Below are 13,989 nucleotides of genomic sequence, written 5' to 3'. Positions count from 1 at the left end.
ACTCCGAGCAGTCCCATTGAAGTGAATGGGGAGTGCCGGCGTGTACGCTCCGGCATGAGCAGAGCTTGCCGTATACGCCGGCACTCCCCATTCACTTCAATGGGACTGCACGGAGTGAAAGAAGCAGCCCATTCATTTCTATGGGGAGCGCTCGTATCCCCGCTCCCATAGAAATGAATGGAACTGCTTTAGACGCCGCTTATTCTGAACGTGTTTTACGTTCAGAATAAGCTAGCGTTTACTCAGTGTGAATGCACCCTAATATTGTAAAAAGTTGTGCCATGCAGAAGTTTTCTAAGGCTATCAACTTACCACACTTATATCAGCCTGAGTGAGGGGGCAAGCAGTCAATAGTTGGCCAGCATTAGGACTGAGCTTGGAGTTGGAAAGGACCAGGGTGTGAGAAGCGTGGGTAAATAGAGGCGATTGGTATAAATTCTGAATTAACTTTGAGACTGATTTGTTGTCTGAATTAATTTTGGGGTCTGTCTCTGTTGTAAATTAATTTTAGGTCTGGATTAATGTTGGGGGTTTATCTAGAATCTAAGTTCATCTTGTCCAGACTACTTCTGACTCACAAATGAATTTTTGCTTTTGTATTAAATTTGTGTTCTGGGTTCATTTACAAGTTTGCTATGGCGCCCATATGTATCATTTGTCAGTTATATCCCTGCTAGTAGTGGTGGTTATTAGTAATACCTTTTTCTTGCATTGAAGGCTTGAAAAAGCACTCAGGGGAGCGCGAAACGGCTGTTGCCTTTTCATACCATTTTTTGCTTTCTCTTCCCTCCCTGATAGTATATCCATTTGAGCTGTTCTGGACTATAAGGACACAGATTGCACTTTAAGTATGGATCTAGTATAATGTTTGAACCTTTGGTTTCATTTCCTTTTCCACAAGTGCCCAATAATATGTATCATAACTAAAAATACTAAAAAAAATATTCCCTAAAGAGAGCAATAGTTGATCATATTAATAGATGTTCTTCTAAGTTTTTGTAAGGTACCTTGATACTGAAACAGTATGTCAAGAAACACAGACATATAACTGCCGAATGGAGATTTGTTATCTATCACGAGCTCTGGAGATAAACACTGTATACAGAGTATATTCCTTGTATATGATCAAACTATAGACAGCTTAGAAAATTGTATTATGCCTGTACTTAATACAAAATATACTAAATTATGTTTAAAACATTTTAAAAGGCATATCTTTTTTTTTTTTTTAATGTAGATTGTGAGCCCCACATAGAGCTCACAATGTACATTTTTCCCTATCAGTATGTCTTTGGAATATGGGATGGAGATCCATGCAAACACGGGGAGAACATACAAACTCCTTACAGATGGTTTTTTGCCCTTGGCGGGATTTGAACACCGGGGCTCCAGTGCCGCAGGGCTGCAGTGCTAACCACTGAGCCACCGTGTGGCCCCCCTAAAAGGCATATCATTGACACCACTAAGGGTTCATCTATATGGCCACATTATACCAGCTTACAGATTCTGTAAATGTAGTGCCAAAGTGCTTAGGATGGAATTAGAACTCAACCAGGAACTTCATTATACCCTTAAAAGGGTATTCCCATGAAATATCATTTAAAGAATTTCCAAAGGATATGCCATAAATGTTGGGCAGATGTGGGTCTCACTGCTGGGACCTGCGCCTATCTCTAAAATGAGACCCTTTTTACCAAGCCTCTGGGTCCTGCTACTTACCTGGCTGCGGTCTTGCTAAAAAGACTTTCAGATAAAGGTTGAGATTTACAGAAATAAAATATGGGAGTTACAGAAACAATGTAGCTCACTGTACTATGTATTTTACGTAACTCCAATTCACTTCTAAGGGAGTTATGAAAACAGGGTAGGCTCAGAGCTGCATTGTTTCCATACAGCCTGGTCATAACTAAAAGTCTTCTCAGCAAACTAGTGGCCAGGTAAGTAGAGGAGCACAAAGGCTGGGCGGGTCACTTTAGAGATAGAACAGGGTCACACCTGTGGATATGCCATAAATGTCTTTTGTGGGAAAACCCATTTAGGCTGAGGCCCCACGTTGCGGAACCGCAGCTTTTTCTGTTGCAGATTTTGTTTTTTGACCAAAAGCCAAGAATGGCTACAAAAAAAGGGAAATATATAGGAAGTTCTTATATTTCTACCTTCTGCTCAATCCACTCTTGACTTTGGCTAAAAAAAACGCAGCAAAATCTACAAAAAAACCCAGTGTTTCTGCAATGTGGGGATTTAGCCTTAAAGGTCTCCTATATGCCTCATGTATGGAGTGTTAAACTGGCCCACAGTATGAATCATAAGAATTATAGTCCCCGAAACTTAAGCCTGTCAAACATGTGCCAAAGGGATACACATTGCATAAAAAGGGACTGTGGGTATATAACAAGAGATTATTTTAGGACAATAAGCACATACAATACGCAGCACCATACTTAATTCTCCTGGTTCTAGTATTGTCCAGAATAGTTTAGAGCTCGCTGACAGTAACAAGAAGCTAAAGACATTCTACCCTTAATAGACCAGTAATGTTGAGATTCCTTCTTGCATCCATATCTTAAAGGGGCTCTATCATTGGGAAATCGTGATTTTAGATAGTGATATGCCTGAATAGCCTTTAAAATGCAGAGTAGTTCTATAGGCAGCTACAAGAAAATGGCACTCCGGCATGTGCAGTAGCGCTCAGAACAGAGCTTTACTGCGCATGCCCAAGATTTCAAAGCGCAGGATCGAGACTACAGACAACGGATGTGGTTACAGCTATGGAGGAGGAGGGCATATGGACCATAAACAAAGGAGGGGGAGTTATAAAGGTATGACGCAGTAGAGTTCACGATGGCTTGGGGAATGCCCAGGGTGCACAGAGAGGTTCATTTGCATATCGGTTTTACTGATATGTAAAAAAAACTAGGGGGTCTTTTCAAAATCTAGTAGCAAAGGCTATTCAGGCAAATCACTATCTAAAATCACGATTTCCCAATGATAGAGCCCCTTTACTGATAAGACAAACATATAGAAGAAGAAGTTAGCTGTCATTCAGGAGCTACATCATTCTTTGTGATCAGGGTCAACACTTAACATTCAGTTTAGGGGAAGAAGGTTCCAACTAATGGACTTGCGTTCCCTGAGATCTAAGTGCAAAGGCTTACAGACCATTGACCGAACAATGGCTCTGGTACAAGTTATATTTCTTTGATTCAATTGGAATGATGACTTTCTGACTCATAATATATAAGTAATAGTTGTAGCTGAATATACTGGATGGATGGTTGCTGTTGATGTACTGCAAAGCTAATGCTACTTATAGGACTATTTATAAAGACAAGTGGTCCATCCTTTATTGTTGTTGTATGCCAGCGAGGACCTCTATACTTTACCTAGAATCCCACGCTTTCCAACATAACTTATAGCAACCGAAAGATGGTTGCAAACATGGGAAAAGTTAATTTTTTCTGTTCCGGAACCGAGTTTCCACTGTTCTTCGGCATAATGCGCTGTAATTACTTGGACATTTTATCAGTAAACTCAGGAAACCTAGTAAATTATTCTTAATTAACACCTATTGTTTCAAGGTGGTAGAGCACAGGCACCTGCTTTAATTCCTGCTGGATGTTAGACATGAATTATTACACAGCATGATGTCCCACAGCACGATAAGATCCTGACTTGGCAGAATAACAAAAAACGTAGGAATGCTATATTTATTATGTCTTGAAAATTCACTATAGGACTCTACTGCTCAGTGTTTACATTGCAGTGATCCATGGAGCACCAGAAGCAGTTTGTTCAGCTGAGATCTTCAGCCAAGATTATATAGATGTTATGGTCATTTCTCACTCATTTAGCTTTTGTGCTATTTAACTGTGTGTGTATACAGTATATGTATGTTATAATTACAAATAGATGTTTGCATAACAATATATTGATATATAAAGCAAACATCCCAGACTTTCATATGATTGTAACAATGTCTACACTTCCATTTTCGCTTGTCAGCGCAACAATTTATTTCATTTCATTTTAGGCATGTGAACTTTTGTTACCGTTGTAGACAAGAATATACTATGGATCTAAATCTACTCCATTGATATAAAAGATAAACATGTAGGACTCTTATGAAGAGAAATTTAATAACGCAAACCTTAATAAGTGCTAGGGTTCTGTTCACACAACCTCTGACTGCAATTCTGTCACATTTGACCACAAGAATTGCAAAGTAATTTTTTTCCAACAGTCTATATGGATGTATAATGTAGTCCGTTAGATGTTCTAACAGATCTGGCACAGCAATGCACAGGAGAGTAAGAAGTAACCATAGGGCCCCAAAGCAAAACTTGTAATGGGGTCCCACACTACCATGACCACCCCAAGCAGCATTTTACAGTGCAGATAATATACACAGTGATGTCACAGTACAGGATATTGTCACAGTGATATAATAGTACAGGGATAATTAACATGTGATATCTCAGTTGCAGGCATAATGCACTCAGTAAAGTCACTGTACAAGGTTAATGCACACAGTGATGTCACAGTACAGGGATAATGCACACTGAGATGTCACAGTACAGGGATAATGCATACTGAGATGTCACAGTACAGGGATAATGCACACAGTGATGTCACAGTACAAGGATAATGCATACAGTGATGTCACAGTACAGGGATAATGCACACAGTGATGTCACAGTACAGGGATAATGCACACAGTGTTGTCACAGTACAGGGATAATGCACACAGCGATGTCACAGTACAGGGATAATGCACACAGTTATGCACAGTACAGGGATAATGCACACAGTGATGTCACAGTACAGGAAAAATACAAACACAAAAGATCACTCTTTACATTGTGACATCACAACATATGAAGAAAGTAATGATAATGATGTCACATGACACAGTAAAGTAATGCAGGTGCATAGTTTTCCACATCTCCTTCCATCAGCCATAGTTATTATTAATCGCACCCTAAGTTTCAATGGAAAGTGCCACCCTTAATTTTTGGGCTCCATAGCAGCTGCTATATCTGCTACCCTGGTAGTTACGCCCATTGCGATGCCCCATCGGTTATCAATAGAAACCTGGATGCAGATTTAAATGTTGATGTAGCCTTATACAAATCAAACAGGCTTTATTGGCACGCCCGAATAGATATTTGGCATTGCCAAAGCTAGTAAAGTGTGTGTGTGTGTGTGTGTGTGTGGGGGAGCTGGAATCGAAGGTCAGAGTATGGGAAGGGGGGTGGATGGGGTGATTTGGGGTATATACAATATACAATATAAAGTAATTGTTCCCAGAATTTGGATCAGACTATGTATAACCTGCCTGAGGCTCTGTTCACATCAATTTTGGAACCCTCTGGGTTAATGGGGCCCTATGGATACATTGGGCATATGTGGTTTGAAAGCTCCCTCCACCATCGCCAAATATATGAAATGAACAAGTGAATACAACTGGAGTTGGATGATCCGATATTTCAGACCATTTAAAGATTGTATTGAACGGTACCGATGGATGCCTTTCACTTATAAATGTTTGTTTGCTGTCTGATTTTATACAGATAAATGCTGTAACCCAACAGAGCTTTATAGCGGCCATATGGCTCAGAACTAGGGATCTATACTTTCTTATACACTCATTACATATAGTATTGCTGTGTGAATACAGCCTTACCATATGACCCTGCAAGTGCATACTGGCCTGAATGGCCACGTTTTCGCGTCTATAAATGAACTGACAACCATGTATTGTATGGTTTCCTTGAGTCCTCCAAAGCTGAATCCACCTGATGAAGATGGCTCTGAGAACTGCTGCGAATGAGCACACCATTATAGACACATTAGAATGCTAGCTCACGGAATCCAAATAACAATTTAGAAAATGTCAGCACACAAGTTTGGGAAAGACATGAACATTTTTTCTACAACTGTCGTCAATTTGAGAATGACTTTAGAATTGCCTAGATCCATTCTGAAAATTATCTGCCATATACTAAATTTTGATGTGCTCCTCAGAAGCAATATATTCCAACCATATCATTAGATAATGAATTCTACATTCAAAATGACAAGCAAATAATAATAATAATAATAATAAGTCTGTATCACATAAAACCCTGTTTAGGTCAGCTTACAATTTCCAGCATTAGTCATATTCTATCTGTGTTGACTCAGTGTGTTAGTAAAGTGTGTAAATAGAGGAAATGGCACACATGATTACCAGTGTCACTGATCCATTGAGTGAGCATGAATAGGACATTGTGTGCTTATGCTTTCTCTTCCAGCTCATAGTAGCTCAATGAGATGTGTCTAGCAATATTGAAAGAATATAACTGTCCAGACACATGCAGTTTCTGTGTTTCTCTATTAGGGTTAATATCTTTCATCACTTACAATGACATGTTTCTTGTGGTGTGGGCACTTTCTACCGGTGCAACGTCTATGTGTTTTGCATTTTTGTCCTATGGTGTCATTGATTGGCATTTTACTTTACAGACAGATGTAGATATTGTGTAGAATTCATGGTTTCTTCAATAATGTCATTTTTTCTATGGCCAGAGGAAATATCTCCATACTATCCTGCTACCACCACCATATTTGACTGTTGGCATAAACAGGGTTTGAGATTAGCAGAGACTATAAAACTGTGATATAATTACCAATTCAATAGCAAACCCACCTATAGATACAAAACAATGCTACAGCAAAGTGGATAAAACTTAAAAGGGTTGTTCCATCTCAAGGATCCTATCTTTACTGGTAGCTTATGTAAATTGAAGCTATTTTCTGTGTATACCTCGTATATTGCTTTAGAAATTCTGCTTTATTTGCCTGGTATGTGAATTTATTCTTCACATTGTTTACACTGCGTTGCTATAACCACGGACCTGGGAGATAGGACAAGTGACGTCACTTACTCAGTGCCAGTTGGGGAATCCGTTCAGCTAATTGCAGCTTGCTGATAAAGCAGAATCTGTTATCTCTCTATGTAAACACACAGATAACACTGAGACCATTCTGTCCAAGAATCTGCAGATTATCTGACCTGCAGAAGTGTTGTTTATCCCTCTCAGCAGGAGGGAGGGGGAGGGAGACAAATACAGGAAATGAGAAGCAGATACTGCATACAGCCTGGCTGAAAGGCTGCTATGGGACCCCTTTAAACTTTTACTAAATATAATAATAAAAGGCACCTATATAAACCACATAAAAATCTATCCAAAACTCAACAGAAAGCCCGGTGCCTTAATGCACATAAAGGTCCAGCACATACAATAGGCACTTATTGTGATCAAATACGACATACAGTGGGTACATTTATAAAGCAAATGCCTTCATATATCATCTGTATTCAAATACGTGCTTAATAGTATATAGACCATACTGTGAATAGTAAAAATTGATTTGATCTCACCATCACAGGATACACAGGGTCATCTTCGTGGCATGCAGCAGTGGGACCACTAGTCATCCATCACATCATAGGGAATATTGGTCATATACTCACCCTCACATCCAATACTGACATGTCCCTTTGTCCCACAAGACTCCTATCCTTACAAGGGCAGTCCACAACTGACCACTATAGACAACTACTGTCTGACCTTACCCTATGCACTTCATCACCGATATACAGTAATTCATCAGGGGATAAACAGAGTTGCCATCACAGCACTACATGAGGCACTGCCATCATTGGGTGACCACAATAGGGTCCCTCAACCAGATGTCATTGGTAAGGAATACTGGTAAGGAACGTACCCTCATACAGTACAGAGCTATGGACAAGCACTGTCAGGAACGCCCTTCTGACAGTAGAGAGGTATCAATAAGTGCACCGATATCTCTTCCCCCGGGGTGCATAACGGGAAAGCCGACAGTAGCGGTATATAAAACCACATGTGCTTGAGGAGGAGGAAATCCTCTTTAATATAGAAAATAATGTGCAAAATTAAAAAAAAAAAACTCCCCCCAAATTCTTTTAAAAGTATATTTAACATAAACTTGTTTCAAGAATAGGTAATTTTCTGGAGACACATTCCCTTTAAGTAGTAGATCTAGCACCTAGGTGTGTCACCATCCATGCTGATGTCTAGCTGTCTCTGACTAACTCGAGTTGTATTTGGGTATTTCAAATGAATTACAGCTGGTTTCATATAACTTTATGTAGAGCCTTTTGGGTCTGTTTTATGGCCACAACGCCTGGTCCCCTGCAGTTTTACTGAACTCAGCTTAGATTGTTATAAAGCCCTATGGTGATATACATTTGGTTGAGTGGGTGTTGTTCCTTTCATAAAATAGACATTAAAATGCAGATGTCACATCTGTGTGAAACCAAGCTAACAATAAGGATGGTAAATTTATTAAACTTGTCTTTTAATGAAATCATATATAAAATTATTAAGATTTTGTAGTTTGTATTATAAAAATATAAATTTTGCCATTGCTTCCCATTGCTACTAAAAAGTAACAACATGATACAAAGTGGTGTCAGGTGACTGTGTCAGTGAACAGATGCTGATGTAACATCCATTTGGCGTTCAGTCGCATGGTCAAACAACATGAAGTCAATCAAAACAAAAGAGTAAGGGTATGTCCACATGGTGGAATCCTTTTCCGCCGTGTGGCTTTTTCACGTGGCTAGCTGCGACGCTGTGCATTGGCATCCCATCGCGGCATCCCACTCCTAATTAGGCCCACATGAACGGGCCTAAACAGGAGGGAGTCTCGAGCAGCGGACGCTGCTATGGCTGACTCAGCCGCGGAATCCGCGTGAAGATGGGGCATGTTGCATTTATTTTCGCTAGCTGAAAAAAATCGCTAGCGGAAAAAACTGTGAGTGACTCCCATTGAAATGAACGGAAGGCGTTTTGCAGGTGAATTTTGAGGCGGATTCCGCATCAAAATCCGCCTGCAAAAAACTGTATGTGAACATACCCTGATAGACTCAATAAAGTAAGTAGAATGTTTAATTTTTATTTAAATCTTATTCTTATTATGACAAATCTCCGAAAGCCCCTTTAACTGTGAAGTAATATAGAATAAAGTCTTTCCTCTGCATTATTTCACCATCAGAAGGGTTAAGAATCGCTAACATGATACATGCCAAACCAAGGATAGCTTGAGAGATCATTTTAGCAGTCGAAATTCATCAAAAATTAAATCCATCTGCTCATTTCACACTCTTTGTTACACTTCCCTGAAGAAATTCACTGTGGACTGCTCCATTACTTTAGAAACTGGATGTAATTATGATAAGCTAATAACTCATATTTTCTGGTTAACTGCATTGTGCTTTTTTGGAGAACTACCAAGGTGTTTTTTTTCCTTCTAACATCTCGGTAGCTCCATATTTAATACTAGTAATCATTCTTTCAAATGAGGTTTAAGACAAACATATGCTGCAGGGAACATCTATTTGGGGAATGCGAGCCTTGTACGGAGAAGAGATAAAACACTTTATGTATTTATTTGGTTTGTACGTTGTACTGGTTGATGTGTAGCATCCATTTGTACAGGCTGTATTGGTCTGATCTGGGTTGTTAGTGCTCAATAACATCTACAAGCCAATGCCAAAATGCTCATTATACTTTGGCAAGATTCTCACATGTTCTTTATTGCCTCTTCAGAATAGAGTGTTTATTTTCTTGGCAATGCTTTTCTCTGGTACCTATTTTTAGTGTTGTGTTTAGTTTAGGAGGTTTGAATCAAAGGAATGAATTATTTTGTCATCACATACAATGCGTACGAACAATAGAAGCAGATTAAGTGTCTGGAATAGTCAGAACAATGTTTATACTTTGTCTCTTCTATTAATCTATAATTCTGTCTAGCTAGCGAATCAATTGCAGTGGTATTCTCAATTTCCATTTTTAAATAAGATATAAGTGGTGTGGTCTGCTTAGGCTCCTGTGTAGAGAACATTATGTGCACTTATGATAGAGATGACCATAAGACAATTCTAAGAAAGTTCTACACCGAGCGATTCAAGACATATTCAATTAAGACTCTCAACACTCAAGATTGAATGGAAAGGGGCAGCAGATCATTGGGTTATTACCCCTTTATGATTTGTGACATAGTAATTGTCATATCAGGATTCTTAACATTTTATTTTTAAACTCGTTTCATTGAGAAAGTATATAACAAATTACAGTACAAGAAAAAACAAGACATAAGAGATGGCAAGGGGTACACAATCCAAAGCAACCTTGGACCAAAAAATCTCGTCAAACAGAACAAGAACCAAAAACCTTGCTGCAAAGTCCATATTAGTAATTGAAGGCTTGCAAAAATCATCCAGTAGAAAGTCCAAATCCAGAAAGTCGAGAGAAGTATCAATCTCCATCCAACCTGCAGAAGACGAGAGTAGAAAACGAGAGAGAACAGAAAAACATCCACAGGAACATACACATTACTCCAAATGCAGTATAAGCATGAGCCAGAGTCACTCCTTGAACATCTAAGGAACAAGTGCATTCAGGGCAGAGAGAAGACAATGGTCAGTATACAGGGTCAAGGGAGAGTCGCACCATGGGCCCCAAACTTTACAAAATTTTTGAGGGCAGCCCCTGACTTTATATACTACTTAATTATATGGGACAATGGAGTTCACCAGCTTCCGCCACATGGGGAGGGAGGGGGGTCTGTCCATCGCAGGGCAATCACCTTCCTGGCTAAGAAAAGCAATTCCCATAAAAAGATACGTGAGTTGTGCGGCCATTCCTCCTCATCTAAAACTCCGAACAGGCATACTTCAGGTAAGAGTGGAATCGGAGTGCCCAGTATATCAGATAACAGGCCTACGACCTTGGACAAGAAACCTTTAATGATCGGACACTCCCAGATCATGTGCCAAAAATCTGTATATTTACCAGTACATCGCAAGCACCCAGGGTGTCTCAGCCTTCCCATTTTGTGTAAGTGTGCAGGAGTCAGATAGCTTTGATGCAGGATATAAACTTGTATCAGCTTTTTAATAGCAGCAGGAGAAACAAACTGTGCTGACTCCAGAAGATCAGGGAAAGTAGTATCATCTGTGAGATCAGGGATAAGAGTGCACCATCTCAGTAAAACAGGGGTTTCCAAACTAGACATCTTAACCCGTATGAGATGTAAAGAAGAAAACGTTTGTTCTTGTACCGTGTTAGCCAGTGGGTATGAAATATAAAAAACAAAAAACTTGAGAGTCTTCAGTAGATGATACCTTTTTTAATGGCTAACTCATAATGATAACAGAATATAACGTTTCAAAGCTCTTTGACTTCTTCTTCAGATATAACTAAGAACAATTTCTGAAGGCTGCATATTTATGTACAAGAGGACACATAGGGATAGGATTTCAGGAGGAGGGGGATGAGGAGAAGAGGTTTATTAGTATAAACATGTAAACAATTCACAGGTCCCAGGTTCTAATCTTTATGGCTGTCTTAGTTCAGTGATTTCTATAGCATGACATGAACCCACGTGAGACATTCATTCCATTCTCCAGAGTGTTAAATAGGGTCATGCTCTTATGCTCTTGTATTCATGAATCAGTCGCTGTTTCCTTGGTTTAAAATTCCCTCTTAAAATCAAAATTTTCATGTCATTATGTCAATATCAGCAATGACATGAAAATTTTTCATTAAAAAAAAGGTATCATCTACTGAAGACTCTCAAGTTTTTTGTTTTTTATATTCCGTATGAGATGGTCATACAATGTCGAGATAAGACCTTGAGGACCCTGGGAACGGAGCACCCCTATGAGAGGATATGCTGAAATGGTTACACTAAGTGAGGGGAACTGTGTAGAAATAACATGCCTGATTTGGAGAAATCTATAAAACTGGGAATGGGGGATACCAAACTGGGTGCTTAGGGATTCAAAAGTACGGAAAGCCTCTTGGTCATAAATATCAGCTAGGGACATAACAACAAACTGCTTCCAACTCTGTGCACCTGAGAGGGCAAATAGTTCTGTCAGACCCAGATTATCCCACATCGGGGTCTCAATAGGGACCTCAGTGTAAGCTGCTACTTTCTTAGTCCGCTGCCAAATCTGTGAGGCCAAGACATTAATCGGCAATAAGTTACCTCTGTATAAGTGGGGGTGTTCCAACACCGGCCATAAATTGGAAATATGCAGATAACATGCTAAATGGGCCTCCGAGTCAGGTAAAGGATCCGATAACACCCAGGACCTCAGATAGCGAAGCTGACCGGTCAGGTAATATAAAAATATGTTAGGAAGAGCCATCCCTATAGCTTTAGGATTCTTAACATTTTTACTAAAAATCCAGTTATGATTTGAAGATTAGATAATCCAGAGATTAGAAAACTGGGTTCATTGTGCACCAATGTGTGCCAAAATATGTCTTGAATCGCTCCCAGTACATTGTACAGAATAATAAATGGTATAATTAAGAAGAACAATTTGTCCTACAAACATGAAGCCTTCATATGGCTCTGTGAACGAAAAATAAAAAAGTTATGGGGCTTGGAAGGTGAGGAGTCAAAAACAAAAATCAAAATGTACCACCAGCGGGAAAGGGTTAAAGAGGGCAAAGTGCTTGCACAAGCATCACGGCCCTTCCAAGCAGCTAATTAATGGGAATCCCCCCCTCCCCCCTTACCCCCGGCGGGGGGGGTGGGGGGTGGCTTAGTGGAGGGGGTGGGCGGATCGAAGGGGGCAGGGCTTAACGCCATTCGCCGGCAGAGAGCAGGCTCGGAGACTGCCTGCGCTCTGCCTGGGCGTGAGGGGAGGCTGCTGGTGCTAAGCCAGTCCAGGACAGCTTGTCCTGGACTGACTTAGGTTAGCAAAAATGCCGCCCTCCCTGAGGCCCTGGCATAGCGCCGCCTGAAGCGCTCGCTTCAGGTCGCCTCATGGGAGGTGTGGTGCTGCCTTACCCTCTTTGCTACCACTTTACCTAATAGTGAGCCCAATGCCAGCTAACCCACTGCATGTATGGCCTAAACTCAGCTGAATGAACAACCAACTGTACTGCAGTTAGCTCTGCCCCCTGTATTGTGTACTAATCATAGCGCTGTACATTTGGTAGTTCATAAGTTTTGCTAGTAGTAGTCTACTACTGCTAATAATAATAATAATAATAGATTTTTTTTTACTATATATAGGGCCAACATATTCCGCTACGCTTCAAATCTATTCCCCATATCACTATTTTACATTAGGTATCTAACCATACTTCCTAACTGCCCTGTGTATAACACTCATGCATTATATAGACACTAGATTGAAAAGGAGTGTTTCTTATCACACTAGACCAGGTGGATTTGTACCTAGGAATAGATGCTCTTTCTAGTAACTTCTGAGGTGTCTAGGAAAAGTCTGATACTAAAAATACTAGACTGAATAAACCTCAGAGTTATAGGTTATTGTGTTATATATATGCGGTTTTAATTATAACTAATAAAAGTTGAGTTTTAACTAATATTTTTGCCTACTCTGTAGTGTACAATCTATGAGGTACAGAGGGTGACAAAAGAGGTAGCAGGAGGTATCGGAGGTAGCATTGCTTATACAGTGGTGCAGCCGTTTTTTTGTGATAGAGGTTACTGTCATTACAGATAAATAAAGCTGTATGAGCCATCACCAGTCAGTGTCCTTAACTGTCCAGATGGTGACTGGACATATAACATTACAGTCTGATACAACATCAAATCCTGTGGGATAATGTGGGATCGTGAACAGAGGAGGATTAGTTTTAGGGACTCTAACTGCAAAGGGTTTACATTAAGAATTGCGATAAGCCTGTCTGAAAAGATTTGTCTTTAAGTTGTGCTTGAAGCTGTAGAAATTGGGAGTTAATGTGATTGTCCAGTATAGAGCATTCCAGAGATGTGGTGCAACTCAAGAGAAGTCTTGGATACGTGAGTGGATGATTCTAATAATAGAAGGTGTTAGTCTTAGGTTATTGAGTGAAAGGAGAGCACGGGTTGGGTGATAGAGATGAGGGAGGAAATGTAGGGAGGTGCAGC

The sequence above is a fragment of the Leptodactylus fuscus genome, chromosome 1, assembly GCF_031893055.1.
Source record: "Leptodactylus fuscus isolate aLepFus1 chromosome 1, aLepFus1.hap2, whole genome shotgun sequence".
NCBI classification, from domain to species: domain Eukaryota; kingdom Metazoa; phylum Chordata; class Amphibia; order Anura; family Leptodactylidae; genus Leptodactylus; species Leptodactylus fuscus.
This window is presented reverse-complemented; position numbering follows the sequence as displayed.